The 15,739-nt window shown below is 44.8% G+C and overlaps 1 pseudogene; it reads left to right on the top strand.

Moving 5' to 3' along the window:
* The first annotated feature begins 201 nt into the window (after positions 1-201).
* The window catches only part of LOC135532244 (serine/threonine-protein kinase WNK1-like), a 34,727-nt pseudogene continuing 19,189 nt past the window's right edge, over positions 202-15,739 (top strand).

The raw sequence follows: 15,739 nt of genomic DNA on the forward strand, positions 1-15,739 counted from the left end.
TGTAACTGGATCCTGACTTCCTGACGGGCCGCCAAAAGTGGTGAGGGAAGGCAACAACACATCCGCCACGCTAACCCTCAACACAGGGTACGTGCTTAGTCCCCTCCTGTACTCCCTGTTCACCCACGACTGCGTGGCCGCGCAATACCATCATTACATTTGTTGATGACACGACAGTGGTAGGCCTGATCACCAACAACGATGAGACAGCCAATGGTGGTCAATGACCTGGCAGTGTGGTGCCAGGACAACAACCATTTTTCCCTCAATGTCAGCAAGACAAAAGAGCTGTTCATGGACGACAGTAAACGGGGGTTGAGCGCGGCCCCGTCCAAATCGACGGGGCTGTAGTGGAGCAGGTCGAGAGCTTCAAGTTCCTCAATGTCCACATCACAAAGGAATTAACATGGTACACACACACCAACACAGTTGTGAAGAAGGCACGACAACACCTCTTCCCCTCCAGAAGGCTGGAAAGATTTGGCATTGGCCCTCAGATCCTCAAAGTTTTACAGATTAAACCATTGAGAGCATCTTGACTGGCTGCATCACCTCTTGGTATGGCAACTGCTTGGCATCCGACTGCAAGACACTACAGAGGCTAGTGCTCCCTGCCATCCAGGACCTCTATACCAGGCCGTGTCAGAGGAAGGCCCTAAAAATTGTCAGACTCCAGCCACCCAAGTCCTAGACTGTTCTCTCTGCTACTGCACAGCAAGCGGTACCAGTGCACCAAGTCTGGAACCAACAGGACCCCTTCTACCCCCAAACCATAAGAATACTAAATAGTTCATGCAGACAGTCCAGGTAGCAATTTGGTCAACGCCCTTTTGCACCAACTCTTTTGACTCTTTATTTAACTAGGCAAGTCAGTTAAGAACAAATTCTTATTTTCAATGACGGCCTAGGAACTGCCTTGTTCAGGGGCAGAACGACAGATTTTTACCTTGTCAGCTCTGGGATTTGATCTTGCAACCTTTCGGTTAGTAGTCCAATGCTACTAACCACTAGGCTACCTGCCGGACCACATATGCCACATACACTGCTGCTACTGTTTATCATCTATCCTGTTTCCTAGTCATTTTATCCCTACCTATATGTACATATCTACCTCAATGACCTCGTACCCCAGCACATCAACTCAGTACTGGTACCTCGTATATAGTCAAGTTATTACCTCGTACCCCTGCACATCAACTCAGTACTGATACCTCGTGTATATAGTCAAGTTATTACCTCGTACACCTGCACATCAACTCAGTACTGGTACCCCGTGTATATAGTCAAGTTATTACCTGGTACCCCAGCATATCAACTCATTACTGGTACCCCGTGTATATAGTCACGTTATTACCTCGTACCCCAGCACATCAACTCAGTACTGGTACCCCATGTATATAGTCAAGTTATTACCTGGTACCCCTGCATATCAACTCAGTACTGGTACCTCGTGTGTATATAGTCAAGTTATTACCTCGCACCCTGCACATCAACTCAGTACTGGTACCCCGTGTATATAGTCAAGTTATTATTGCACATCAACTCAGTACTGGTACCTTGTGTATATAGTCAAGTTATTACCCGTACCCCAGCATATCAACTCAGTACTGGTACCTCGTGTATATAGTCAAGTTATTACCTCATACCCCTGCATATCAACTCAGTACTGGTACCTCGTGTATATAGTCAAGTTATTACCTCATACCCCAGCACATCAACTCAGTACTGGTACGTGCCCCTGCATATCAACTCAGTACTGGTACCTCGTGTATATAGTCAAGTTATTACCTCATACCCCAGCACATCAACTCAGTACTGGTACCTCGTGTATATAGTCACGTTATTACTCGTACCCTGCATATCAACTCATTGTTACTCATTGTGTATTTATTCCTGGTGTTATTATCTTTCTATTTTTCTCTACATTGTTGGGAAGACCTGTCAGTCAGCATTGCACGGTTAGTCTACACCCTGTTGTTTACCATGTGACAAATAATATTTGATTCGATTAGTTTTGTTGGTGCCTAGCCGGCCTACATTACATTTACAGAGAGGCCTGATGATCCATCACCTTACTGGGGGTGTAAACACTGCATTCATTGATGAACTGACATGTTTTTGTGTGTGTGTGTGAGAGAGCTCCTGTAGTTGTTTACCATGTTAGCTGTCGCTGGCTCACCCTGTGCTGCACATGTATTCTACTCAGTCATGCATTAAACATTACTGTAATATAATAATGAACTGAGCAGACATGCACATTTATCCGGAGACACTTACACACACATTGTAAGGATATGGAGGATCGGAGGACCAAAACGCAGCGTGGTAAAAGTGCCCGTAATGTTTTTTAATAAAGACAATAGAACACTCGAACAAAACAACAAATGATGACGTGAATATACAAAGCCGAAAACAGTACCGTGTGGACCAAACACTCACAACCCAAAAGGGAAGGCTTCCTAAGTATGATTCTCAATCAGGGACAACAATTGACAGCTGCCTCTGAGAACCATACTAGGCCGAACTCAAAACCAACATAGAAAAACACAGACTGCCCACCCAACTCACGCCCTGACCATACTAAAACAAAGATATAATCACAGAACTAAGGTCAGAACGTGACACACTTACCAGCTGAGCCTCACATGATAAGATGCCCTGAGAGGTAACATTGAGCCTTCAATAATGCCATTTGTCTGAGTCATGGATAGTAAATATACATGGTTATTATAGGATATCATTTATGGATAGTAAATATACCTAGTTATTATAGGATATAATTTATGGATTGTAAATATTCATGGTTATTATAGGATATCAATTATGGATTGTAAATATACCTAGTTATTATAGGATATCATTTATGGATTGTAAATATACATGGTTATTATAGGATATAATTTATTGATAGTAAATATACATGGTTATTATGGGATATAATTTATTGATAGTAAATATACAAGGTTAATATGGGATATAACTTATGGATAGTAAATATACAGTCGTGGCCAAAAGTTTTGAATGACACAAAATAAATTTTCACAAAGTTTGTATGATGGCAATTTTCATATACTCCAGAATGTTATGAAGAGTGATCAGATGAGTTGCAATTAATTGCAAAGTCCCTCTTTGCCATGCAAATGAACTGAATTACCAAAAAAACATTTCCACTGCATTTCAGCCCTGCCACAAAAGGACCAGCTGACATCATGTCACTGATTCTCTCGTTAATATAGGTGTGAGTGTTGACGAGGACAAGGCTGGAGATCACTCTGTCATGCTGATTGAGTTGAATAACAGACTGGAAGCTTCAAAAGGAGGGTGGTGCTTGGAATCATTGTTCTTCCTCTGATTACCATGGTTACCTGCAGAGAAACACGTGCCGTCATCGTTGCTTTGCACAAAAAGGGCTTCACAGGCAAGGATATTGCTGCCAGTAAGATTGCACCTAAATCAACCCATTATCGGATCATCAAGAACTTCAAGGAGAGCGGTTCAATTGTTATGAATAAGGCTTCAGGGCGCCCAAGAAAGTCCAGCAAGCCAGGACTGTCTCCTAAAGTTGATTCAGCTGCGGGATCGGGGCACCACCAGCACAAAGCTTGCTCAGGAATGACAGCAGGCAGGTGTGTGCATCTGCACGCACAGTGAGGCGAAGACTTTTGGAGGATGGCCTGGTGTCATGAAGGGCAGCAAAGAAGCCACTTCTCTCCAGGAAAAACATCAGGGACAGACTGATATTCTGCAAAAGGTACAGGGATTGGACTGCTGAGGACTGGGGGAAAGTCATTTTCTCTGATGAATCCCTTTTTCCCATTGTTTGGGGCATCTGGAAAAAAGCCTGTCTGGAGAAGACAAGGTGAGTTCTACCATCAGTCCTGTGTCATGCCAATAGTAAAGCATCCTGAGACCAGTCATGTGTGGGGTTGCTTCTCAGCCAAGGGAGTGGGCTCACTCACAATACTCCCTCAGAACACAGCCATGAATAAAGACTGTTACCAACACATCCTCCGAGAGCAGCTCCTCCCAACCATCCAGGAACAGTTTGGTGACAAACAGTGCCTTTTCCAGCATGATGGAGCACCTTGCCATAAGGCAAAAGTGATAACTAAGTGGCTCTGGGAACAAAACCAGAGCCACAGGAAACTCCCCAGACCTTAATCCCACTGAGAACTTGTGGTCAATCCTCAAGAGGTGGGTGGACGAACAAAACCCCACAAATTCTGACGAACTCCAAGCATTAATTATGCAAGAATGGGCCGCCATCAGTCAGGATGTGGCCCAGAAGTTAACTGACAGCATGCCAGGGCGGATTGCAGAGGTCTTGAAAAAGAAGGGTCAACACTGCAAATATTGACTCTTTGCATCAACTTCATGTAATTGTCAATAAAATCCTTTGACACTTATGAAATGCTTGTAATTATACTTCAGTAACATCTGACAAAAAATATCTAAAGACACTGAAGCAGCAAATTTTGTGAATTTATATTTGTGTCATTCTCAAAACTTTTGGCCACGGCTGTACATAGTTAATATGGGATATAATTTATGGATTGTATATATACGTAGTTATTGTAGAATATTAAGCCATAGTACTGGATGTCAGAACACAGCTCTATTGCAGTCCTTTAGGCCAGCCCACACAGAGTTGTGTAATGTCCTCTGTAAATAGGCTAATAGGTTAATCATGCACCATGCAGAACTTATTGAATGTAATAAAACCTATTTTGACCTTAATGCTAAACTCTCTCATCAATCTCACCCTCTCTTCCCTTCTCTCTCTATTCTCCCCCCTCTCTTCCCCTTTCTCTCTTCCCCTCTCTATTGTCCCCCTCTCTTCTCCCTCTCTCTTCCCCTCTCTCTATTCTCCCCCCTCTCTTCTCCTCTTTATATTGTCCCCCTCTCTTGTCCCTCACTCTCCTCCCTCTCCCCCATCCCTCCTCCACTGCCACAGATATGTCATTAAGATCCTGCTGAGCCATGCGTTCTTCCAGGAGGAGACTGGTGTGCGTGTGGAGCTAGCCGAGGAGGACGATGGGGAGATGATCGCTATCAAACTGTGGCTGAGGATTGAAGACGTCAAGAAGCTGAAGGGAAAGTACAAGGACAACGAAGCCATCGAGTTCTCCTTCGACCTCAACAAGGACTTCCCCGAAGATGTGGCACAGGAAATGGTACGGTTGATTGTTGGACGGTGGATCGATTGATGCCATGTATTTTTGTTATAAGTAATTGATCTGGTGATTTTAAAAACAGAACTGCAACATCGATGAAAACGGTGGCTGGATAGTAGTGTACTGGTGTAGAAGCTCGTCACTGAGAGAGATGTTGTGGCGACTGTCAAAACAGATGGACTAGTCATGCTTGTTCCTTCTCCTGTCCCAACAGGTCGAGTCTGGCTATGTGTGCGAGGGAGACCACAAGACGATGGCCAAGGCCATCAAAGACCGAGTGTCTCTGATCCAAAAGAAGAGAGAACAGAGGCAGCTGGTCAGAGAGGAGTTGGAGAAGAGGAATCAGAAGCAGCAGTATCCCCAACAAGCAGCGGAGGCCCTCAGATCCCCCCAGCAGAGTCAGTTACCCCCCAGCCCCCTGTAGCCCAGACTGAGAAGGAGGACCCCGAGATGGACCAGCAGCAGTACCAACAGGCCAACATCTCCATGTCATGTATGTTGACTAGGCACAGCGTCTCACTCAGAGATGGGATTTATTTACAGTGCATTCGGAAAAGTATTCAGACCCCTTCAGATTTTGTTATGTTACAGCCTTAATTTAAAAATGTATTAAATATATAAGAAATCGCATCAATCTACCCGCAATACAGGGTAGCCTAGTGGTTAGAGCGGCAGGGTAGCCTAGTGGTTAGAGCGTTGTACTAGTAACCGGAAGTTTGCAAGTTCAAATCCCCGAGCTGACAAGGTACAAATCTGTCGTTCTGCCCCTGAACAGGCAGTTAACCCACTGTTCCTAGGCCGTCATTGAAAATAAGAATTTGTTCTTAACTGACTTGCCTGGTTAAATAAAGGTAAAATAAAAAAATACCCCATTATAACAAAGTGAAAGAGGATTTTATACATTTTTGCTCATTTATATAAAAAAAATGTAAACAAAACCTTTTTACATAAGTATTCAGACCCGTTGTTATGAGCTCGGGTGCATCCTGTTTCCATTGATCATCCTTGATGTTTCTACAACTTGATCGGAGTCCACCTGTGGTAAATTCAATTGATTGGACATGATTTGGAAAGACACACACCTGTCTATATAAGGTCCCACATTTGACAGTGCATGTCAGAGAAAAAGAAACAGCCATAAGGTCAAAGGAATTGTCCATAGAGCTCTGAGACAGGATTGTGTTGAGGCACAGATCTGCGGAAGTGGCCTCCATCAGTGGCCTCCATTTTTAAATGGAAGAAGTTTGACACCACCAAGACCTAGAGCTGGCCGCCCGTCCAAACTGAGCAATCAGGGGAGAAGGGCCTTGGTCAGGGAGGTGACCAAGAACCCGATGGTCACTCTGACAGGGCTCCAGAGTTCCTCTGTGGAGATGGGAGAACCTTCCAGAAGGACAACCATCTCTGCAGCACTCCACCAATCAGGCCTTTTGGTTGTGGCCAGACGGAAGCCACTCCTCAGCAAAAGGCACTTGACACCTGCTTGGAGTTTGCCAAAAAGGCACCTAAAGGACTCTCAGACAATGAGAAACAAGATTCTCTGGTCTAATGAAACCAAGATTGAACTCTTTGGCCTGAATGTCAAGCGTCAGGTCTGGAGGAAACCATGCACTGTTCATCACCTGGCCAATACCATCCCTGCGGTGAAGCATGGTGGTGGCAGCATCATGCTGTGAGAATGTGGGACTGAGAGACTAATCAGGATCAAGGGAAAGATGAACGGAGCAAAGTACAGAGAGATCCTTGATGAAAACCTGCTCAAGACAGACTGGGGTGAAGGTTCACCTTTCAACAGGACAACAACCCTAAGCACAAGCACACTTTAAGACAATACAGGAGTGGCTTCTGGAGAGGACAAGTCTCAACCTGACAGAGCTTGAGAGGATCTGCAGAGAAGAATGGGAGAAACTCCCCAAATGCAGGTGTGCCAATAATGTAGCGTCATACCCAAGACGACCTGAGGCTGTAATCGCTACCAAAGGGTCTGAATACTTATGTAAATGTAATATTTGTCTTTTTTTGTTGCTTTGTCACTATGGGGTTTTGTGTGTACATTGAGGAGGAAAATGATTTGCTCAATTTTAAATTAAGGCTGTTATGTAAAAAAATAAATGTGTAAAAATTCAAAGGGTCTGAATACTTTCCGAATGCACTGTAAATCAGGAATACAATGTAGTTGATATTGTATATCTCTCAATGGCTCGCTTGATCTGGGTTTCTTGCTCGCTCTCTCTCGCTCTCATTCATATATATAAATACACACACACTACCATTATACAATATATATATATAACGGTAGCATGTGTGTTTCCAACTCTCTCTCCCTCCCTCCTCCTTTCTCATCTGGTCACTGTGTGGGTTCTTGTCCCCTCCACCTACAGCTGACGGAGCGGTGGACAACGGCCAGGGTTCGTCCGTGTTCTCTGAGTCCCATCTGGGCCAGCTGAACATGTCCTATAGCAACATCCCTGCCACCCAGCAGCAGCACGGCCAAACCCAGGCCCCCTCCCCCTCTCCTTCCCCCCAGCTGCAGCAACAACAGCAGCAGCTCAATGCCTACCAACAGCAGAACATGGTAAGTGACGAGTCGGAGGGATTATTATATATTTTTTGTAGTTCTTAGAAAGGTAGAAGTGAAGTGAATTTCAGTGGAGTTTGTAGTTGTAATTATGAGATGAAGAGGTTCTCAATCTTTGAAATGGAGCAACCTTTTTCCTTCCCGGCTGCCCTCTCTCTCAGGTTTGTCCTGTAGTCCTTTATAATCCCACATCTGTTTGTGCTGTCTTGCCAACTCCTATGGTCATTGTTACACTAATCATGACAATTATAAGAGGAGTTGCCAATACAGCAGAGACTGTCTGACATCAGCCTACTGTAGTCCCACGAGTTCTTCAGTTTGACATTTCGGTGTTCTTGGTACCGCAGTGGTGGACCAGCAGCTGCGTTCTAATCCACATATTCAGTAATGAATAAATGACAAACTCAGTGGCAATTCTTAGAGAGAACCAGAGGTCGGGTTTTACAGTTCTTCTTTCAACAGTAACGCTGATGGTCTTGCTGTTTGCCAAGAGACTCCCAAACCAATGTCTGGAACAGTATTCTTCAGTGTATTGGGAGGAATAGGGGCTTTTATAGGGCCCAATATTAAACTGGCTGTTAATTCAGTCTTTTAATATGCTCATGTTTCCCCTCAAGCTAATACAAGGAACAGGACAGGAACAGGAACAGATTTTAGTCATAAAACAATACCAGAGCATTTTTAGATTGAAAGTTGAAACCGAAGACCCAGAAAAATGAACTAATTTAAGGAATCCCAAACACAGTCACACAAGACAATTGAGCTCCGCCCAAAACACACAAATAAAGGAATCCCAAACTAATAGTCACACAAGACGATTGAGCTACGCCCAAAACACACAAAGGAATCCCAATTCAATAGTCACACAAGACGATTGAGCTACGCCCAAAACACACAAAGGAATCCCAAACCAATAGTCACACAAGACAACGGTTGATCTACGCCCAAAACACACAAATAAAGGAATCCCAAACCAATAGTCACACAAGACAACGGTTGATCTACGCCCAAAACACACAAATAAAGGAATCCCAAACCAATAGTCACACAAGACAATGGTTGAGCTCCGCCCAAAACACACAAATAAAGGAATCCCAAACCAATAGTCACACAAGACGATTGAGCTACGCCCAAAACACACAAATAAAGGAATCCCAAACCAATAGTCACACAAGACGATTGAGCTACGCCCAAAACACACAAAGGAATCCCAAACCAATAGTCACACAAGACAACGGTTGATCTACGCCCAAAACACACAAATAAAGGAATCCCAAACCAATAGTCACACAAGACAATGGTTGAGCTCCACCCAAAACACACAAATAAAGGAATCCCAAACTAATAGTCACACAAGACGATTGAGCTACGCCCAAAACACACAAAGGAATCCCAATCCAATAGTCACACAAGACGATTGAGCTACGCCCAAAACACACAAAGGAATCCCAAACCAATAGTCACACAAGACAACTGTTGATCTACGCCCAAAACACACAAATAAAGGAATCCCAAACCAATAGTCACACAAGACAATGGTTGTCTACGCCCAAAACACACAAATAAAGGAATCCCAAACCAATAGTCACACAAGACGATTGAGCTACGTCCAAAACACACAAAGGAATCCCAAACCAATAGTCACACAAGACAACGGTTGATCTACGCCCAAAACACACAAATAAAGGAATCCCAAACCAATAGTCACACAAGACAATGCCCAAAACACACAAATAAAGGAATCCCAAACCAATAGTCACACAAGACGATTGAGCTACGCCCAAAACACACAAATGAATCCCAAACCAATAGTCACACAAGACAAGGTTGATCTACGCCCAAAACACACAAATAAAGGAATCCCAAACCAATAGTCACACAAGACAATGGTTGAGCTCCGTCCAAAACACACAAATAAAGGAATCCCAAACCAATAGTCACACAAGACGATTGAGCTACGCCCAAAACACAAAGGAATCCCAATCCAACAGTCACACAAGACAAGGGTTTGATCAGATGCCCAAAACACACAAATTAAGGAAGGACAAACCAATATGTTAATCTACACCCAAAATGTATAGCCTAGTCACAAATGAGCTGCCCTTCCTAAAGGGTTTAGACAGTCTGTCTCCACTAAAAGAGCTTAACCCCACGGCCTCGCCTAAAGGTCAAGTCTAAAACAGATTTCTAGAACCCATGTAACACCATCCTAAAGGGTTTAGACAGATGTCTAATTAACACCACCCTAAAGGGTTTAGACAGATGTCTAATTAACACCACCCTAAAGGGTTTAGACAGATGTCTAACACCACCCTAAAGGGTTTAGACAGATGTCTAATTAACACCATCCTAAAGGGTTTAGACAGATGTCTAATTAACACCATCCTAAAGGGTTTAGACAGATGTCTAATTAACACCATCCTAAAGGGTTTAGACAGATGTCTAATTAACACCACCCTAAAGGGTTTAGGATAGAGTATATGAAGACCATCCCATAGGTTAGAAGCCCCAGTCATGCTCTTGGGTCTTCAGTGACTTACAGGTAAGTACCAGAATTAACTAGCCTTTAATCTGCCAAAAGTGAGAACAGCTGCAAGTGTCTGAAATCAGTTACTCTGTGTGTTTTAGTTCCAGGAGTACAGTTTGGTCAGTTGTGTCTTCTACATTTTCTTTTGTTTTAATGAATTGAACTGTTGTTTTGCCCAATGTCAGTTGGTTTGATTAGCGTTTCTGAACAGAACGATGCATGTTGGAGAAACCAAAGTCACTCAGAAGTAAACAAACTCCATGCTTTGTGTTTGATTCCCTTTTTCCCTCATACCTTCCACATTGCTGCATCCTCAGTTATACCATGCATCTCGTTCTAGTACAGTACCCCGTCCCCCCTCCCCCAACCCATCACCCCCAATCCCAACCAATCATTTATGGTACATATGATTCATAGTACTCATGTTTGTATTTCCCATTATTTGTGTTGTTTGTATAGATATTAGGCAGTTAGCTGTGCAAGCTGTCAGGGCCTCCATCAATCCCATACGGTTTATTTTCGAGGTGCCATGCTGGTGTTTTTAGGCTCTCTGTCTGGCACACTGGGCAGTCACCTCAGCCAGCCATCACTCATCAGTGTCAGACACACTGAATCACAAGCCTTGTTACTGCAGCCGACTCAGCCATCTCCATAGTGTCAGTGAATTATAGCTCACCTTCCTAAAGCTATGGAGCTGTCACCACAAACCATACACCCGATGGCATATGTTAGACTGAGATTTCCAAGCTGTTCAAGCTTATCAAGAATTGTTTGCATTCAACATGGATTACACATTAATTCCACCGTGTGTGTGTGTGTGTGTAGTCTTTGTTAAGCTTGCATAAAAAGTTATTGGGCATGACAACCACAGCCACTTTAAATTCTGCAATCATTCTACCATTGTTTGGTTTTATTTGACCATCAAGTGCCATTACTTTACAAAGAATCAATCTGCTGAACGATAGTGGTAGAAGTGTTAAAATGATATTGCCATTAGTCCTAAATGACATATTTGACCTCGATGCCAAGCTGCTGCTATTTTTACATCTGAATAAGCAAAAACACAGCTGTATATCAATAAAATCCAAACTGAAAAAGGCTTGTGGACTTCATATTTTGCAGTCCATTTGTGTTGTGTATTTCGTACTGAAAGATGGGATTGATTGGTGTGTCTATGCAGTCTGCTCCACCACTGTTGGGTTTTAAGTTTTGTGTCATTTGAGATTATTTTATGTCTTCCTCTTTGTCAGTTTATTTGTGTGTTATCATCAAATGTTATGGTTCCCAGTGTGATAAAAATCACATCACTTCTTTTTAGTAAATCCCTTTTAACCGCTGTACTATGTTGACCTGTTAAACATCTCATTGGATGTAAACAATGTTTTCACGAGTTCTACCAGCTATTATTCCTGGGCTGCAACAGAATTCAGTTCTGGAAGGTTCCATCAACAAAGCTGTGATTTACTTTGAGAATGAGTTCATAGCCCTTCATCTCTTGACTATATAGTATCCTCTGCTATCTTATAGCCAGAGGCACAATAACCAGTAGGCTTCACTAGACTATAACCAGTAACCAGTAGGCTTCACTAGACTATAACCAGTAACCAGTAGGCTTCATAAGACTATAACCAGTAACCAGTAGGCTTCACTAGACTATAACCAGTAACCAGTAGGCTTCACTAGACTATAACCTGTAACCAGTAGGCTTCACTAGACTATAACCAGTAGGCTTCACTAGACTGTAACCAGTAGGCTTCACTAGACTGTAACCCGTAGGCTTCACTAGACTGTAACCCGTAGGCTTCACTAGACTGTAACCCGTAGGCTTCACTAGACTGTAACCAGTAGGCTTCACTAGACTGTAACCCGTAGGCTTCACTAGACTGTAACCCGTAGGCTTCACTAGACTGTAACCAGTAGGCTTCACTAGACTGTAACCAGTAGGCTTCACTAGACTGTAACCCGTAGGCTTCACTAGACTGTAACCCGTAGGCTTCACTAGACTGTAACCCGTAGGCTTCACTAGACTGTAACCAGTAGGCTTCACTAGACTGGAACCAGTAGGCTTCACTAGACTGTAACCAGTAGGCTTCACTAGACTGTTTAGCTCACCTGTGTTTAGCTCACCTGTGTTTAGCTCACCTGTGTTTAGCCCACCTGTGTTTAGCCCACCTGTGTTTAGCCCACCTGTGTTTAGCCCACCTGTGTTTAGCCCACCTGTGTTTAGCTCACCTGTGTTTAGCCCACCTGTGTTTAGCCCACCTGTGTTTAGCTCACCTGTGTCTACTGTAACCAGTAGGCTTCACTAGACTGTAACCAGTAGGCTTCACTAGACTGTAACCAGTAGGCTTCACTAGACTGTAACCAGTAGGCTTCACTAGACTGTAACCAGTAGGCTTCACTAGACTGTATAAACAGAAGAATTGACTAGGCACAGATCAAATCTAAATGCAACATTGTAGAGCTACTGTGGGATGAATAAGGAATAGCTTCATCAACCCCCAAATCAACTGTTCCCTGACCACTCTTGGCGGAACATTGATTTCTTTTTAGGCCATTGTGTAGAATCAGCAAGGTGAATGTGTCTGTGAATCATTGTACAGACAGAGCAGACTGCACCTCTGGTGCACTGGCATTGCCAAGTCCCCTGCCAGGCAGCTGGCTACCTCGCTATATTTAGTTTCCTGCAGCAGAGCAGAACATAGTCTGTGGCAGTGATTTTCCTTTCAGCCACACTATGATTTAGAACACTGTCTGCGTCTGAAATGGCACCCTATCCCCTATATAGTGCACTACGTCTGACCAGGAGCCTAGATCTATATAGGGAATAGGGTGCCGTTTTGGACAAGGACACTGGGATTGGTCAGAGGGTAGAATATCTTCTTAAATGCCCTAGATAGTAGTGCAATAATACTACATTGAATGGTTCTTATTCAGGTAGTGTTTTCATTTTGAACAAAGCCGCAAGAAATAGATTAGATTCTAGCTTGTTAATAAACACTTTAGATGGCCTAGAAATGGCTCTAGTACTCACATCTCTAATTTGAGATTATAGATTACTTTTCCTTTTAATCAGTATTACTTACCTCTTATCTAACCTCTTTCTGTGCCCAATATGCTCTTGCCGGATTTTTTTAAAACCTCTTTCTAACCTTCATACTCCCGTCTTCTAATGCCATGTGTCTTTATTCCATAGTGTTTATCGTGTCCCGTGTTATCAGATATTTAGATCTTTCAGCTCTGTTTGTCACCTCTCTTCACCTGTGTTTAGCCCACCTGTGTTTAGCCCACCTGTGTTTAGCCCACCTGTGTTTAGCCCACCTGTGTTTAGTTCACCTGTGTTTAGTTCACCTGTGTTTAGCTCACCTGTGTTTAGTTCACCTGTGTTTAGTTCACCTGTGTTTATTTCACCTGTGTTCCATCCATTCTGTGGTTAATTGTCCTTCCCTCCTCCCTTCCGCCTGCAGCCTGTCTCACCACCTCCCCGCCACCGCGGCCGTAGCATGTCCGTTTGCGTCCCCTACTTTTCCTCCACCCCTCCTGCTCTGTCCTGCCTTCCCAACCGGCCCTCCACCCCTCCTCCGGTGCTCTCCGCCCCCCACTCCCCCTGCCGGGGGTCGGAAGACGGTGACACGTTTGCGGGCCGGCTCTCCAAGGCCCTGGAGAGTGTCCTGCCCCTGCATTCCACCCCGCCTCGCCCACGGCAACAACGCCGAGCCAGCCTCCCGGCGGTGTTTGTCAGCCCTGTATGTTAGAGCATCTCTGGCCACAGAGTGGTGTGAACCAGGTTGTAGTCTGGTGGAGCTGGGACCGGAGCTCAGTAGGGCTGTCTATGGGTATCTGAAACAAGGAGAGACAGGGAACAAAACAGTGGAGACATATAGAGAGACATAACAAATAGAGAACAAAACATCAGATTATTGTGTGTTCATCTTTAATCCACTTTCAGATACCTGTGAGTGAACCCTGCTGTTCTTCGCTTCGGGCCTCTCGCCAGGCGCCCTGTGCTCACATTAAATACAGACTGCCTGGCACTTCCCTTACTCTCCTAGTGAGACTGGTCAGACTGCTGCTACAGTACACTTCTCTACCCTTCTAGTGAGACTGGTCAGACTGCTAGCTACACTTCCCTTCCCTCCTAGTGAGACTGGTCAGACTGCTAGCTACACTTCCCTTCCCTCCTAGTGAGACTGGTCACATCCCTTCCCTCTTTGGGAGACTGGTCAGACTGCTAGCTACACTTCCCTTCTAGTGAGACTGGCCAGACTGCTACACTTCCCTTCCCTCTTAGTGAGACTGGTCAGACTGCGAGCTACACTACACTTCCCTTCCCTCCTAGTGAGACTGGTCAGCCTGCTAGCTACACTTCCCTTCCCTCCTAGTGAGACTGGTCACATCCCTTCCCTCTTTGGGAGACTGGTCAGACTGCTAGCTACACTTCCCTTCTAGTGAGACTGGCCAGACTGCTACACTTCCCTTCCCTCTTAGTGAGACTGGTCAGACTGCGAGCTACACTACACTTCCCTTCCCTCCTAGTGAGACTGGTCAGCCTGCTAGCTACACTTCCCTTCCCTCCTAGTGAGACTGGTCAGACTGCTAGCTACACTTCCCTTCCCTCCTAGTGAGACTGGTCAGACTGCTAGCTACACTTCCCTTCTAGTGAGACTGGCCAGACTGCTACACTTCCCTTCCCTCTTAGTGAGACTGGTCAGACTGCGAGCTACACTACACTTCCCTTCCCTCCTAGTGAGACTGGTCAGCCTGCTAGCTACACTTCCCTTCCCTCCTAGTGAGACTGGTCAGACTGCTAGCTACACTTCCCTTCCCTCCTAGTGAGACTGGTAAGACTGCTAGCTACACTTCCCTTCCCTCCTAGTGAGACTGGTCAGACTGCTAGCTACACTTCCCTTCCCTCCTAGTGAGACTGGTCAGACTGCTAGCTACACTTCCCTTCCCTCCTAGTGAGACTGGTCAGACTGCTAGCTATACTTCCCTTCCCTCCTAGTGAGACTGGTCAGACTGCGAGCTACACTACACTTCCCTTCCCTCCTAGTGAGACTGGTCAGACTGCTAGCTACACTTCCCTTCCCTCCTAGTGAGACTGGTCAGACTGCTAGCTATACTTCCCTTCCCTCCTAGTGAGACTGGTCAGACTGCGAGCTACACTACACTTCCCTTCCCTCCTAGTGAGACTGGTCAGACTGCTAGCTACACTTCCCTTCCCTCCTAGTGAGACTGGTCAGACTGCTAGCTACACTTCCCTTCCCTCCTAGTGAGACTGGTAAGACTGCTAGCTACACTTCCCTTCCCTCCTAGTGAGACTGGTCAGACTGCTAGCTACACTTCCCTTCCCTCCTAGTGAGACTGGTCAGACTGCTAGCTACACTTCCCTTCCCTCCTAGTGAGACTGGTCAGACTGCTAGCTACACTTCCCTTCCCTCCTAGTGAGACTGGTCAGAC

Source organism: Oncorhynchus masou, unplaced genomic scaffold (genome assembly GCF_036934945.1).
Source record: "Oncorhynchus masou masou isolate Uvic2021 unplaced genomic scaffold, UVic_Omas_1.1 unplaced_scaffold_1785, whole genome shotgun sequence".
In the NCBI taxonomy this organism is placed as follows: domain Eukaryota; kingdom Metazoa; phylum Chordata; class Actinopteri; order Salmoniformes; family Salmonidae; genus Oncorhynchus; species Oncorhynchus masou.